At 49.4% G+C, this 15412-nt stretch overlaps 1 long non-coding RNA gene across 1 annotated transcript; it reads right to left on the reverse strand.

Annotated features, from left to right (window-relative positions):
• Positions 1–6336: 6336 nt before the first annotated feature.
• LOC140598322 (uncharacterized) lies at positions 6337–15106 on the reverse strand. The gene is made up of 5 exons (XR_012000650.1): positions 12908–15106; positions 9172–9369; positions 7945–8054; positions 7519–7686; positions 6337–6786 (listed from the first exon to the last, which is right to left on the reverse strand). It is a non-coding gene; the product is annotated as an uncharacterized lncRNA (long non-coding RNA).
• Between the last annotated feature and the right edge of the window lie 306 nt (positions 15107–15412).

Genomic DNA, 15412 nt, shown 5'->3' on the forward strand with positions numbered 1-15412 from the left:
GGTCCCAGGGTCCTGGGATCGAGTCCCACATCAGGCTCCTTGCAAGGAGCCTGCTTCTCCCTCTGCCTGCGTCTCTGCCTCTCTCTCTGTGTCTCATGAATGAATGAATGAATGAATGAATGAATGAATGATCTTTAAAAAAAAAAGAAGAAGAAGAAGAAGAAGAAAGCTAAGACGACAGGCATAAACAATGGTACCTGCCTCCTGGTTGTATTGGAGAAATTAAATGGTACAATGTACAGAGTGCTTAGTACAGTACCTGGCACATAGTAGGTGCTCAGTCAGGGTGACTCAGTAGGATCACACCAAGGCCCTGCCTTCTCCACCCTTCTGCTGCCACCCATCAGGGGCAGTGCCATTATCCAAGGATGCTGGGACTTACCTTCCCTCCATTACCCATGTGGGCCACCTGTGTCCTGCAGTTAATTCACTTACATAAATGCCAAGGTTTTGAAGTCAAACCCGCTAGGGTTAAGGTCCTGACTGCTATTTCCTCCAAGTACAATCGTGGGTCACTTTCTTGACCTTTCTCAGTCTCATCACGCCTCCCATAAGGCATTGCTTTAAGGCCAAGAAGAACCATGCCACAAAGTGCTCAGCATCCCACAGGCAGTACTATTACTATTACTGTCAACAACAACTGCAAAGTTCATGGCTGTGCTTCAGAAGAAGGAGCTGTTCTAGAAAGGTGGTGAGTTCTCTGTCACTAGAAGGAGCCAACGTACATCCTGATAATCACTCATCCCCAAGACCTGCACATTAGATGGTGGGGGCCAGACTAATACAAAACGTCAGAATAGAACAGACAGGGGAGAGAGGAATATCTTCTGAACCAGCACCCCCATCTTACACAGGGTTAACCTGAGGCCCGCAGTGAGGAAGTGGAGCCCCTGCCAAGACTCTTGTGCCCTCCCAACTCCCTGAACCCTGAACTCTTTGTTCTGTGGGTTCCCCCCTCACAACTGCATCCAGAGCCAACCATCTCCTATTAATATTAATGTAGTAGAAAATTAAACCAGGCTCACACACGTCGCTTTCCAGGCCATAACCCCTGGGCTGTGCCAAATACTTTTTTACCAGCAGATGCCACTGGCTTAAGACAGACTACAGGGTCCTGAGGGACGGGGAAAAGGTGAGGTCTGACTAGTCTGACAGGGGAGGAGGACACAGATCACACAGGGAGAAAGCTCCCAAGCCACAGCAAGAGGGCTAGGCTTCGCCTTGATAAAGCCTTCTGCATTCTATATCCTCATTCCAGGGGATCCCTGGGTGGCACAGCGGTTTGGCGCCTGCCTTTGGCCCAGGGTGCGATCCTGGAGACCCGGGATCGAATCCCACATCGGGCTCCCGGTGCATGTAGCCTGGTTCTCCCTCTGCCTATGTCTCTGCCTCTCTCTCTCTCTGGGACTATCATAAATAAATAAAAATTTTTAAAATTTTTATTTTTTATTTTTTTTATTTTTTTATTTTTTTTTATTTATTTATGATAGTCCCAGAGAGAGAGAGAGAGAGAGAGAGAGAGGCAGAGACACAGGCAGAAGGAGAAGCGGGCTCCATGCACCGGGAGCCCGATGTGGGATTCGATCCCGGGTCTCCAGGATCACGCCCTGGGCCAAAGGCAGGCGACAAACCGCTGCGCCACCCAGGGATGCCCTAAAAAAAATTTATATCCTCATTCCAGATGCTTCCCTCTTGACTTCCAGGAAGACTCATCATAGCATAATTATCACCACCAACATCATCATCACCATCATCACCACCACCGTCACCGCCATCATCACCATCATCACCATCATCACCATCCTTACCACCGTCACCATCATCACCACCACCATCACCATCACTATCATTACCACCATCACAATCATCACCATCACCATCATCACCACCATCATCATCACTACCACCATCACCATCATCACCATCCTCACCATCATCATCATCACCACCATCACCATCATCACCATATCAACCACCATCATCATCCAGCCTCTCCCTCAAAGGTTCACTGTCCAGCAGGGAGAATAAACAGAGACAAAGTTATGAGCACTGTGACAATTCCTTCCCCCAGCAAGGAACTGGGAGCACAGGGGGTGGAGAGTCCTCTGGGAGAGTTGCAGGTTCTCCCTTGAGTGGAGAACCAATAACCAGCCCTGGCACAAGCAGAGGGTAACAACTGACCAGCTGTGCTTGGAGTAATATAGGGAGCACTGTGCTAGGGGCCTGGGGTCCAGAACTCAGGTCCTGGCTTGGCTCTAAGCATGTGACCTTAAGGCAGAGGTTCTCCCCCCAGCCCCCCGATGTTATTGATATTCATGGTTGGATCATTCTTTGTAGTGGGAACTGTCCTATGCACCATAGGGTACATAGCAGCACCCCTGGCCTCCACCCAGTAGCATCCCTCATCCTTTAGCTATGGTGACAACCAAAATTTGTCCTGACATTGCAAAATGGGAGTGGGGGCAAAATCACCCCTGAGGGATTCTAAGGGTTAAGAACCTTCAGGAACTAAGTCACTTACTATGCTCACTTCCAACAGCACATACTGCTGTTGGAAGCACTTACTATGCTCACTTCCAACAGTCACTTACTTAACCTTGTAGTCTTGGCTCTTCATCTGTTAAATGGCATTCAGAGCTGGGGTCCGCCTGACAGCTTGCCTGAGTCTGAATCATGCCTCCACCAACTAATTGCTATTTGCACGTCCTTTGTCCCTCTACACCTTGGTCTCCTCTGCACAACGGAGGCAATAATCACGCCTACCACCTAGAGTCAATGTGAGAATTCAGCAAATGATGCTTGGAGAGTGCTTAGCCCATGAGAAGAGCTCCATAAAGGTAAACTCTCATGCTCGTTATTACTACGCGACTCACGGACGGAGCAAGGATCGATGGGAATGTGCAGATGCTCCGAAGCAGGCTCTCGTTCCAGAGCTAGTTCTCTTGGCCCCTTCTCTGCTGCCCAGCGGGGCAGCCAAAGCCTCTGGAGTTCACCTCCAAGCGTGCGGCAGAGAAAGCCTCGGATTTCCAGAATCCTGCTGTCTGCCGGCCCGGAAGAGTTAATAGTGCAGTACAGCCCTAGGGAAGAGATGCGGCAAGCGCTTGAAAGGTTTGAACATCCTTCGTCTGTTCGTTACTATTGTCCTGACGCCTTTGGCCAGTGTGTTATGCTTTCTTTCTAGCCAGAGCCCTGACAGCTACCCAGTCTGGGCCCAGCAAAGACAGGGGCCGTGCTGGACATCACACAGAAAGTGATCGCAGGAAGAGAAAGATGCAGAGAGGCAACACGCGCACTCTGGAACATGGAAATAATTATTCATAGGCCAAAAAGAAAAAAAAAAAAAAAAAGGATGCTGCTTTCTTCTTGGTCTCAAGGAAATATCCTCTGGTCCCTGACAAGGATGGATGGGTGCAGGAGAAAGGATGTGGCTTTGTACTCCAAAGGATTGGGCTCGGTATTAATCATGCCTGTTTTTCTTCTATATTTTTGATGATTTGACATCGTGGAGCCTTGCTGATTCAGAAGGGACTGACCTTCCCAGGGTTAGCTGGTTCCTAAAGGTGGCAAACAACTCGCCTTCAAGGGCACATTCCATATGCAAACTGGCCAGTCCAGGGCCCATCCCCCAACCACCTCCTTTTTCAGGCTCGAACACTCCCTCTGGGTCACCAGCCCTTGCCTGAACCACTCCAGGACAGTGTACCGGATACTTGGGGGGCAGTCCTAATGCCCCAGAGCCCACCCTAATTATCCCAGCTAGCGCACGCTTAGCCTGCTTACCCTGCTTACCCTGCCTCACTGAAACAGGTTCTAATCCAGTTAAGTGCTTTCGGATAAGCATCTTTTATCATTGTCCCGATCTCTCCATCTATAAAACAGAAGCAACGGTCCCCTCCGGTCCGTGATGTGGTAAGGTTTAAAATGGACACTTGACGGGATGAGCACTGGGTGTTTTTCTGTATGTTGGTAAACTGAACACCAATAAAAATTAATTAAAAAAATAAATAAATAAATAAAATAAAATGGATATAAAGTGCTCTGCACTGTGCCTGGCGCATGGAGGGGTTGGGGGGATGACCCCCTAGATCCCCACTGAGGAAATGTGGTGGGAGGGGATGTGAGGAGGCATGGAGGGAATAGGCAGGGGGTCCTGGCTGGCAGGAAAGAGACATTGAGAGGAGCCCTGGGATGCCCCAAACCTGTGACAAAGAGGGGTCCTTCCTGGGAGCCCATCCTGAGACCACAGCCAACACCTCTTCCCCGACTCTGGAAGACAGGGCCCCGGGGCCCACCATTAGGATGTGGAAAGGGGGGGAAGGGCACAAACACCCCCACATAATCACCTAGAAAAAAGTCCCCCCCGCCCCCCGTTCCACAATATCACCTCTCTGGTCTCAGTTTCCTCACCCCTGGAGCAAACCATAAAATATGCAACCGCTTACATCACAGAGATGGTGCGGGGCCCAGGGACAACAGGTGCGAAATCAATGTCTTTGTAAACCGCAAAGTGCTGCGCAGATGAGCGGGTATGCTGGCGCCTTGTTATGGAGCATTGTGCCTTCCCCAGACGGTCCTCAGGTGTTGACAGTTCCAGACGCTTGCTTCAACTCCCCAAAATTCAGCTGTCTTTTATGTGCACTGTCTCAGACCCATAAACGCTCCAGAAACCATCTGCCCACACTTGGCATTCATCTACTTTCAGACCATACCGCAAGCCCATTTTTATGAATTAGGTCTTTCTGACACCTGGAATATTCATCAGCCGCCTAAAAATGGCACAAAGGAATCAACCACAGCTTAATCATGTGGCACCTAGCAGATGCCCAGAAATACCAGATTAACCAGACCAAGCCCCAGACACACCCCCTAATCCATTAGATTCCGTGGCTGGGCTTGGCAAAATCCACAGGCAAAATCTCTGTTTTGTTTTGTTTTTTTAAAAAAGGGCAGCCCTAGGTGGTTCAGAGGTTTAGCCCCTGCCTTCAGCCCAGGGTGTGATCCTGGAGTCCTGGGATTGAGTCCCATGTCAAGCTCCCTGCATGGAGCCTGCTTCTCCCTCTGCCTGTGTCTTTGCATCTCTCTCTGTGTCTCATGAATAAATAAATAAAATCTTTTTTTAAAATAATGCAAAACCAAGCCAAGAATTCATGCTCTTGAAATTTAGGAGGGCTACAAATGTGTCTCTGTGCCTACCAAGTAGAATGGCAGCAGGTAGAGCAGAGCACAAGCAAAACATAAAATACGTATTTCCGTCCATACATGCGTGTCTATCCTCAAAACATGAGGATAGACAAACAGGGGCACGTACCCACGGTATGGGGAGGGGCATCCTGCGGGAAAAAAATCCTTGAGCTCCTAGAGCAGTTGCAGATGTAAGTGGTTGAGTGAAGATGAGGTCATAGTTTGGGGCGCCCGGGTGGCTCAGTCAGTTAAGCATCTCACTCTTGGTTTTGGCTTGGGTCGTGATCTCAGGGTCATGAGATTGAGCCCCACGTGGGGCTCTGCACCCAGCATGGAGTCTGCTTGGGATTCTCTCTCCCTCTCTCCATCGGCCCTTCCCGTGTTGCTCTCACTCTAAAATAAATAAACAGATCTTTTAAAAATTTAAAAAAAAAAAGACAAGGTCATAGTGGAGTAGGGTTGGCCTTAATCCAATATGACCGATGTCCTCATAAGATGGGGAAGAGGAGAATATGAGAGTCAGAGAGAGGGGGTGGCCGTGTGATGGTGGAAGCGGGAGTGAGGCAGCAACAAGCCAAGGAATGCCAGGGATTTCAGACAATCACCAGATGCCAGGAAAAGTAAAATATGGACCATCCCAGAGGCTCCAGAGGGAAGATGGCCCTGATGACATCTTGAGCTAGGACTTCCGGCCTCCAGAACTATGAGACAATACATTTCTGTTTGTTGAGGCCATTCGGTTTGTGCTAATTTGTTATGGAAACCCTAGAGAACGGATACATCTCACAGTGCAAAAAAGTCAGGACTTCCGGCCTCCCTGACTTGGCGCATGCTGTTCCCTCCACCTGGAAAAGACTATTGCTCCCTTAATCTGCCCAATGAAAGTCTACTCAATTTTTCAAGGTACAACTCAGATGTCACTTTGTCCAGGGAACCTTCTCTGACCGCCCGTGCTCTCACCAGCATCATGCTCTTAGGCATGCCACTGCTGTGTCACTCATCCCACTGTGGGACAACAGTCTGTTCTCATCTTATACTCCCTGTTCCCTGGTCTGTGAGCTCACGGAGGCCGGGGAACTCATCCATTCGTATTGGCGTCCCCAGTACCTGCAAAGGACCGCGCTCATCAGAACCAGATCTCAGCCACATTCTTGATTAAATAGCTTGTTGTAGCTGTAACTAGAGTATTTTTCCTTCCTCTCGTAAAGGAGGGAGCTGAAGCAAATATGACAAAATGTTGACATCTGTTAACTCCAGGGGGTGGGTACATGGGTGTCATATTATTTCCTGTACTTTTCTTGAAGATTTGAAATATTTCATTATGAAAATGTTCTCAACCTTAAAAACAGAATGTAGTGGGCTCTCTTGGGACACTACCAATCCATTGGAGCCTGGTTTCTAATGGGAAACATGGCCCTCGAACACAATTTTAGAACTCAACCCACTCATGTGTTTGGTGAGGAGCCATCTCTCTCTTGAGTCCCCGCTGCGCACTCCTTGATGGTGGTAGCCTTGTTTGCATTGTTACCGCAATCCTGTGAGATTTACGATTGCTTCCTCTGAACTGGGACTTGCCCAAGGTCGTACAGCTGACAAATGTTGAACCTGGGATTGAAACGGAGTCTGCATTAGTCCAAAACTAAATAACAGGACCAGAAATTTACAGTGTTCACGACGCTTGTTTCAGCCACACCACGACCCCATGAGACAGGTCCTGTTATTATCATCGTCCCATTTCATGGATGAAGAATAGAGAGGAGGAGCAGCTTCCTGGTGGTGGGGCTGGGATTCAAACTTGTGCAGATTGGTTTGAAGCCTGTGCTCCATTCCCCACCCCTGGAGTGTCTCCCAACGTGGAGAACTGGCTGCTGCTCCTCTAGCAAGGGCCCCCAGCACCAGAGATGATGCTCCCTGGCTCCTGGGGGTCTCTACAGGTCACTACATCCTAGGTCCTTCTTCCAAACCCAAGAAGAACAGCCTAGAGCCCATCCAGGGGAGAAGGATGTACACAGGACTCGAATACAGGGAATGTACAGAGGGCAACCATCCAGCCGTGAGCCCTCAGTCTCCACTGCTTACAATTCCCTGTGTGAGCACATTTCCAGAACGCAGAGGGAAGAAAGACAAAGGACTATCCCAGATCTCTCCCACCTTCCTACCTACCCGTGTCCATGTTTTCTCTCCACGCATCTCGTGGAGGGCACTGTGATAGCTTCACTCCCGCCCCCAACCCCGTGTCTAAGGGCTGCAAACCTGTATTAAAATTACAGAAACCTAATATTCTAAAACATTCTAAATTAACCCTGCAGGTCAGCAGCAATATTTCATAACTCTCACCCACACTCCATGTGTGGGATTTGGGGGACGGGCTTCGATGCTCAGACATGCGGCCTGCAGACTTCCCTTTGGTTTCTTCCATTGGTCCAATGACTTCAGGACGTGCCTGCTAACTCTTCTTCCCTTCTTGATACGTAGCCTTTGGTCACCAAAGACCTAGAATCCCCTCTGGCATGAAAAGATTGAGATCGCAAAAAAAAAAAAAAAAAAAAAAAAGAGAGAGAGAGAGAGAGAGAGATTGCTTTCAGAAGCTTTGAGAGAGAAGGAAGCATCAGGAGTCGATGCTAGCCACCGTGTCATAAAGAATCCGACACCGGAGAATGCAGTCTTCATGGTCTTTGAATTTGAGAGGAGGCTCCGTGATTCATATAGACCTAAGCCAAAAGGCATCCCTTTAGGCAAACTTGAAGTTCACTTGGCTCTCACCCAGAAAAGTGACTTGACTTCACAGAGGTAATAACGTTTTCAGAATTATTTCCAACCAGCTCTGTCTTTTTCTTATCCGGGTTATTCTTAGGTCACACAAGGGATCACACCTGCCAGGAGAAGGATCTATGGTCACAGAAGAAACCCATGTACATCAGAGGAAAAAAACCCCACTCCCTGCCATGACCTCTAATTGACCATGACAAAAGTTTCTGAGGTTTTTTTAAACTTACTGAACCAGCTCTTCAGAAAGTCTCAGAAACTTTCATGAATAGCTTCTTCCCCAGAAAGAACCACTCTTCTGACTTCCGTCACCTTCAATTATATGCTTAAGGGAACTTTCTGGGGAAGGTGGAAGTACTGCATATGCCGTCCTGATCTGGGTTGTGGGTGCACAGGTGCACACGTATGTAAACATCCGTCCAGCGGCACACTAAGAGGTGTACATTTTATACATGCTGCGTGTATGTTATCTCTCAACTTCAAGGTTTTTTTTTTCTGATATGATTTAAACATCAAGTTTTTTGTTTTTTTTTTTTTAAAGGAGAGAGATAGATGGGACACCTGGGTGGCTCAGTGGTTGAGCATCTGCCCTCAGCTCAGGGTGTGGCCCCGGAGTCCTGGGATTGAATCCCGAATTGAACCTGCTTCTCCCTCTGCCTGTGTCTCTGCCTCTCAGTCTCTCTCTCTCTCTGAATAAAATAAATAAATCTTTAAAAAAATAAATAAAATTAAATAAAATTAAAATAAAAATTTAAAAGGAGGGGGATGGGTAATCCTCCTCCGGCCAAAGATCACACAAACCCTAGAAGATGAGAAATTTCTAGAAACATTTTCTTTTGTGTGTGTGTGTATTTTTTTTTTTATTGGAGTTCGATTTGCTCTAGAAACAAAGAGCAAATCGTTGCTCTTTTCATGTTGCTGAAAGAAGGTGGTTGAGGGTGAAGTGTGCAGGCACGGGGCCATGTCTGGTTGTCACAGATCGAAATTCTGCATTTCTGTGTCACTTTTTACGAAAACTGAAAGGCGAGCTTCTAACCTCTGAGAGCGGCCAACCAGAAAGGAGCCATCGAGTTGATCTCTTGGAGACGTTGTCCACCCATCAACGTGCACAAGGAAATATGACAAGACGTAGGGGCAGGGGCAGGGAGAAAAAAAGATGCTGGAGCCAACGATGGCTGGAGGGGTGGAGACAAGGGACAGGTGATCCTCTCGCTGCACGTTTACCTGACAAGGGTGCCCGTCATGACCGCTGCAGGGGAATGGTGAGCTGGTGTGGGCAGGTGAGGGAGCTCAGGGCCTGGAAAGCTAAGGACCATGCGTTCTCATCCCATTGCACCAGAGCCTTTTCCATGCACAGAACATCCCAGCCGGTGTCTCCTCGTCAGTAACTCCTGCTGCTCGGCCTGGCTCATCGCTTCCTAACTGTAAAGTGGCAGAGAAGCCTTTTTAATTAACAAGTCGTGTCTCTATCCCCCTGTACATTTATTTCACTGCTCAACGTACCAACCAGGTGCCTTCAGGGACAGAGGAGAATTTTAAGGAGCTGGGAAGGGGGGGAGAGCGGGGAGCTGTTAAAGGGTGTCAAATGAACAGGTGCAGGCTTGTTAGTCACGGAGAATGCATAAATCTTTGAAATTAATTTCACTGATGGTTCATTTTTCATTAATGTTTTCCCGGCCATAAAAAACGTAGCACTCTATTCTCCTGCACCCCAGGGGACAAAGACACATTCTTGGAGAGAAGATCAGACTCAAACAGGATGCATATGTTCTCAGAGAAGGACCCCTCCGGTCGTTTCGGTGAGGGGCAGCCCCCCCAACCCCCGGGAAGGGAGGCAGCTGGGGGAAGAGCCTGGAGCAGGAGGGACAGATGCAGGTGCCAGCCGGGGAGACAACACCGAGTCATGGCCTGTGTGATCCTCGGGGCCTCCCAGGAAAGGGGGAGGAATGACACCTCACAAGACCGTTGTCAAAGGGAAATAAAGCAAAGTCGAGGGTGGAGTGCGGAGCGCGTGCATATTGGGTAAGCTTCGGGTTTTGTGCACGTTTGATTTTGGTGGATAATAAAACCTGACGCTGGCCAAAATCAGAGTAATTTTTCAAAAAGAAAGAAGAAAGTGTCGTTGAGAGGATCCAAGGACAGCCAAGGAATTGGGGCAACCTCAGCTCATTTATCCTTATTCTTTTTTTATATATAAATTTATTTTTTATTGGTGTTCAATTTGCCAACATATAGAATTTATCCTTATTCTCATTCATTCTTCCCTCCATCCAGTAGGTACAGGGGTTCCCCCTTATTCTCAGGGGGTACATTCCAAGACCCCCAGTGGATGCCTGAAAGTGCAGATAGCACCAAATCCCACATATACTGTTTTTCTCCCTATACATACCCTACAATAAAGTTTAATTTATGAATTGGGCACAGTCAGAGATGAACCACAATATCTAATAATAAAATAAAATGGTTATAAATGTTCTGTACTAAAAGCTACGTGAATGTGGTCTATCTCAAAATATCCGATTGTCCTGTACTCACCCTTCATCCTGAGATGATGTGAGATGATAAAATGCCTACATGAGGGACACCTGGGTGGCTCAGCCAGGTGAGCGTCTGCCTTCGGCTCAGGTCATGGTCCTAGGATCGAGCCCCACATTGGGCTCCCTGCTCAGTGGGGACCCTGCTTCTCCCTCTCCCTCTGCTGTTCCCCCTGCTTCTGCTCTCTCGCGCTCTCTCTCTGTCAAATCAAGAGATAAAATCTTTTTTAAAAAATGCCTCCAGGGATCCCTGGGTGGCTCAGAGGTTTAGCGCCTGCCTTCGGCCCAGGGCGTGATCCTGGAGTCCCGGGATCAAGTCCCACATCAGGCTCCCTGCATGGAGCCTACTTCTCCCTCTGCCTGTGTCTCTGTCTCTGTGTGTGTGTGTGTGTGTGTGTGTGTGTGTGTGTGTGTCATGAATAAATAAATAAATTTTAAACAGACATTTTAAAAAATGTCTCCATGAGGCAATGAGGTGAGGGGAATTTTTTAGGGATTGTGACAAAGCACTAGGCTACACTGTCCGTCTCTGATGGTGTGTCAGGAGGAGGAGCATCTGCTTCCAGACCACAGTCAACCATGGGTCACCAAAACCACAAATAAGGGTGGATGACTGCACTTTACGAGCTCCTGCCACGTGCCAGGTAGAGTCCTAGGTGAACAAGATACACACGACTTCTGCCTACTTGGAACAAACAGTCTCGTAGAGATGTTAGAGAAGTAAATGAGTCATTATAATGTTTCTTAGGAAGAGTGATCATGGGGTAAACATGGATGGTCAGTGAGAGCACAGGGGGAAAGTTCTGTATCAGTCAGCTACTGCTGCATAACAAACATCCCTAGAGACACACACATACACAGTACCAAGTGACGGTCTACACACTCAGCTGGGGCAGCTCTGCTTCAAGCTCAAAGTGACAAGGGCCCACAGTGACTCTGCTCCGCATGAATTCCACTCCTTGGAAAGTAAGGGCAGCTAGGGCATATTTTTCATGGCCATGATGGAAAGTCTTGCATCTCTCAGAGGAATTTTAAATTATAAAACATATGAAAGAAGTGCAGTTTATTTTCTCTTTCAAGTGCGTGCAGTGGAAGCAAACAACAAAGCCCTACCAAGTGGGAACCGGTTGAGCCCTGCTTGATCCATAACCTATTTACATGTCACTGATCAGCCCACTCCACCAGCTCAACGCACAAAACAAGGTCACGGTCCTTTTTAATATTCAAATTAAATTACTCTGGGAGCATAAATTGGATCAACCTCTCCCGGAGGGCAACTGGATAATATCTCCCCAAGTTTTAAAAGCCCTTACCTTTGAACTCAGGGACTCGACTTCCAGGAATCTGTCCTACAGAAACCCTTGCACAAATACAAAAAGATCTGCCTGTTTGTTAAAATATGTGTGTTGCAGCATTGTAGGGAAAAGCTGCAGGAGAAATGGGAGCAACACGATTGTTAATTAACAGGGGACTGGATAAAAAGAGTCAGTGGGTATAGATGTTCTTGTTTCAGGAAACGTTCAAGACACCTGTGTAGTGTAACAGAGAGTGGCTAGACCACAAAGACGGCACAATGACATGTATATTTAAACATACACAATCTGGGACATCTGGGTGGCTCAGCGATTGAGCGTCTGGCTTGGGCTCAGGGCATGATCCCGAGGTCCTGGGATTGAGTCCCACATCGGGCTCCCTACAGGGATCCTGCTTCTCCCTCTGCCTGTGTCTCTGCCTCTGTGTGTGTGTGTGTGTGTGTGTGTTTATCATGAATAAATAAATAAAATCTTAAAAAAAAAAAAAAAGGAACTATCACCACCAACAAACAAGGTGAATTCCCACTCCCATTCTTGACTCCAAATGTTTCCACGGTATTGTTTTCCATATATTTGAACAGTAATGACATAGTTTGCAAAGTTCCGATGACCCTGAGCCCCATCATGAGTCCAAGGGAGCAGGTCCTGCCCCTTGTCCCAGGGCCTCTCAGCTGTGATCACATCCAGGAATGTCAGTCCTGGCTGGTGCCGCAGGACAGAGAGAATGGGGAACAGGGGTGCGGACAGTGGAGGCATCCGTGCAGACACACCCCGTCCTGAGGCCTGGCCACCCCCAGCCCAGTGCCAGCTCTGTGCCCTCATGTGTCACCAGCGTGGAGTGCTCAGAAGACAGAGTTCCTTTCCCTGCACATCGGAGGCCGGGAATTGGCATCTTTCCACTCACGGTGTACACACGCACGCGCATGCACCCAGGGGCACGCAGAGGCATGCACGCACACACGTGCCCATGAGCCCACCAGCGCCGGGAGGTAGGGGAACGAGGAAGAAGGCAGGGCCGTCAGCGCAGGCTGTGCTTGTCAACAGGTGGTGCCGTGGGCAGGGGGCTGGACCCCCCGGGGCCTCCGGGAGACCCAGCACCCTCTGGGGTTTTACCTCCTGACTCCCCTGCTGGAAGGATGCTGGGGGGGTGCTGACTCCCCCTCCTCGTCTCCTGTGGCCTCTGCAATGAAGTCCTGGAAGCTGGAAGCCTGGGTCACGGTGTGGGCAGGGCTGGGGCTCTGCGCCTCCGTCCTGGCGGAGTGGGTGTTGCTCGCGTCGCGGGCATTCCCTGGCCGGAGGGGGCATCACGGCGACCTTGGCCTCCCTGTTCACACCGCGTCCTTCCTCTCTGCGGTCCGCCGCTGCGTCCAGATTTTCCCCTTTAATAAGGACACAGTCACACCAGATTCGGGCCCGTGACCTCATCTGAACTTGACATCTGCAACGTTCCTATGTCCTGGGGGTTATGGCTTAGGCATCTTTGGCGGGGGACACAATTCCACTCCCAACAATACCCCCCACCCCAGCACTTCCAGCCATGCCCAGGCCGGGACGAAGCCCCAGCGCAGAGTCTCCAGGGTGGGGTGGCGGGGCCGGGGGGGCCCGGGCAGGACCCCAGCTGCGCTGCCGCCGCAGCCTCTGAGCTCGGGAGACCTAGTCTCCTGGCTGCGCTTCCAACGCAGAGCAAGTTGGGTGAAAGCCGAAAAGGCCGGCGACCCGTCAGGCGCGACTACAAGATTAAGGGTCGGGCCTGAAAACCCAAAGTCCGGCTGGCGGCCAGGCGGTGATCTGTGCAGATGAGCCTCCTAATAACCGGAAGTGCCTCCTCGTGGCCCTCCAGATCATTTCATTAGAAGTTGCAGCGAGGTCTGCAGCTGAACCCGAGTCGTGCTGGGAAGGCCATTAGGTTAATCAAAATACGAGCACAGCTCGCCATCTACTCTTAATTAACAAATTAGGTCCTGCCGCCAACTCAGCAAAACCGAGAGCGAGCCAATGACCCTGGGGGCGTTCAGATGGCTCAGAGCACCCCTCCATCCCTGACAGCCGATCGGAACCTCAAGGAGGGATGCTCTCGCTGTAAGCAAATCAGAAGAGCCCCCAAAACAGCCAGTTTCCCACCAAAATACCCGCCCGGCTCTAGCAGGTGTTCACCTGTCCTTCCTGGGCTGGAACGCAAGCTCCATGGGAGACCCCCACCTCCACCCCAATCCTAGTTTCCTCAGGACCGAGGAGCGTCCTGGGACACTGGACATTCAGTCACACCAGCTGCAAGAAAGCAGGGGCTCAATGTGTTTTATTCACGACCGTATCCCCAGAGCTCCAATGCCTGACACGTAGCAGACCTTAAATAATATTAATTGAGAAAAAAAAAAAACAGGAATGAACAAATGCACAAATAGATTTGTCCCTTGTCTGCAATCCCACAAGGTAAATTCTTCCCTCCTTTGCTTAAGCTTTATGCCCATACCCAGCCCGCGACACACACACACACACACACACACACACACGTGCACGCAGAGTATGAGGCTCTTCTCCCTCAATAGAAAAAAAAAAGGAATCACAGGCATGAATCAGCAATTTGCTTTATCACTTCACCATATATAGTACATCTCTTAGATCACTACCTATAGGTCTTCCCAGTTCCTTGTAATGGTTCATGATGCTGAATGTGCCATAATTTATTCTATTATTCACTTATAGGTAAAGTTATATGTCTCTTTTTTTTTAAGATTTTATATATTTATTCATGAGAGACACAGAGAGAGGGAGGCAGAGACCCAGGCAGAGGGAGAAGCAGGCTCCCTGCGGGGAGGAGCCCGATGCGGGACTTGATCCCAGGACCTTGGGATCACACCCTGAGCGGAAGGCAGACGCTCACCCACTGAGCCACCCAGGCATCCCTAAAGTTATGTTTCCAGTTATTACCCTGGGGCAGACAACGCACCAACAAGTATCCGGGCATACATATCCTAGCATTCTGTTTTTACCAGCATAGGTTCCTAAAGGTCAGGGAGACTGAGCGTTTGTAATTTAAACAGACATCGGGGTTGACCTTAGTTGAGATGACACAGAGAAAGGTCATGGAGCTCATCGCAGCCAGGCTGTGGGGGAAGAAGTCCACGAGCACCGTGTGTCACACGCCCGCTGCCCCAGCTCTCTCCCCGAAGTGTAGGACGCACACGAGTCCATTATTCCCTGGGGATGCAAGGGTAACTATGATGTGGTTCCCATTCTGGAAAAATCCCACAGTACAACAGAAGGGAGCAGAGAAAGGGGAACCATCATGTGCCAAACACTCTCGGGGCGCCAGATATTGTTCTAGGTGCTTCCATGCACAGGATGCTTTGTCCAATTTTCAAACAATTCTGTAAGGCGGGACAGATGAGCTCACTTCTCCAGAACAGGAGCTCCTGTGGGCCAGAAAAGGGGTGTGCCTTGCCCAGGGTCAAACAGCCAGCGAGTGCGAAAGCTGGGAGTTGAACTTGAGTCTGGCGGACCCCAACACCACTTTCCACTACACCACTGGGCTTGACCTTGGTTATATTGGAATCAACCACAGGTGCAGGTCCCAACCCCAGAGGGCCTGATGCAATCGGTCTGGGGTGCAGTCCCCCC

The sequence above is a fragment of the Vulpes vulpes genome, chromosome 3 (genome assembly GCF_048418805.1).
Source record: "Vulpes vulpes isolate BD-2025 chromosome 3, VulVul3, whole genome shotgun sequence".
NCBI classification, from domain to species: domain Eukaryota; kingdom Metazoa; phylum Chordata; class Mammalia; order Carnivora; family Canidae; genus Vulpes; species Vulpes vulpes.